The following is a 1,347-nucleotide window of genomic DNA, read 5'->3' as shown; positions in this document are numbered from 1 at the left end:
AAAATGTATTAGGAGAAAATGTTGTTTCCAAGTGGCTTGAATAGGAGTGCAGGATCTAAACCTTTGATGACAAGTTTTTCTTGCATGAGTTCCTACCTCATGGGCTGCACAGTGGTGCAGTTGGTAGAGCTGTTGCCTTGCAGCAAGAAGGTTCTGGGTTCAATTCCCAGCCCTGGTCTTTCTGCATGGATTTCACATGTTCTCCCTGTGCATGTGTGGGTTTTTTCCAGGTACCAGGCACATGCAGAGGGGGGCTTGAGCACCTGCCCTTTTTGCTCCTTGCCCCAAAGTGCCCTTTTGGTCAATTAGTTGTTTATTTTTTGTTTTTTTTTGTTGGTATTATTTTCTAAGCCCTCTTCTGACACATAATAACATGTACTAAAATTATTTTTTTGTTTTATTTTGTTTTTTTGTACAACATAATAAGCCTTCCGGTCACCTTGTTACCTTTGACCTTTTGCCCGTGACCCAGTTGCCTCTCGCACAGTGAGATAAGGCGGCTAACTGGGGCTCAACATAGCGAACGATCCAGATTACAGATCAGTTTCTGGTGAATTATATATATTAAAAAAAACGTTTTGGTGAATAAAGTGGAGCAGACTTGCTGCTTGTCAGATGATGGAAAACGTTGAAGTCTCGTTTCTGCTTCAGTGGTTTAAGCAGAGAGGTAATGAGATACAACAGACACTCACAGGCCTCTGTCTGCCTTTCTCTGAAGAACTACTGAGGGGAGGAGACAGCCAGGTGAGGAGAAACTGTTCTTATCTATCGAGTCAGCATTTTTATCATGCAGTCTGTTGTTGTTGTGCTATTAGCTAGCTGCTAGCTAACGACTTTGCTAGCAAAGCTAGATAACTGAAAAGCTTCTTCCCTGTGTACGAGGCACATCGCCCGTCCAAAACCGATCATCTCCATAATGGATATATGTCCGATCTTCTAATTTCCTTTGCTGCATAATGTACATCGCATTTATTCTGGCGTTAAGTAAGTGTATCTTGAAAGAGAATAGCACTTAAATAAAAGTCCAACAAGGATATTCATTTAGAATTAAAAATAACTCACCCTGAATTACCATGATAGATAAAATGTGTCACGATCCGTGTTTCGGTGTGTTTATTTTTGAGTTTTTCTGTGTAGTCCTGTTCCGTGAGTCTGTCTCTGCGTCTTCCCCGTTGATTGTTTCCCAGGTGTGTCTCATTCCCTTAATTACCCCGTGTGTATTTAAACCCACCTGTTGTCTGTGTTCCTCGTCGGGTCCTTGTCAATTGCGAAAGTCTTTTGCTGTCTTACACAAGTCGCCACTATCTGTACTCTCCAGTAGAACTGCCCAAGTCCTGGTTTGTGCTT

The sequence above is a fragment of the Poecilia formosa genome, unplaced genomic scaffold (genome assembly GCF_000485575.1).
Source record: "Poecilia formosa unplaced genomic scaffold, Poecilia_formosa-5.1.2 Scaffold3, whole genome shotgun sequence".
NCBI lineage: Eukaryota > Metazoa > Chordata > Actinopteri > Cyprinodontiformes > Poeciliidae > Poecilia > Poecilia formosa.
This window is presented reverse-complemented; position numbering follows the sequence as displayed.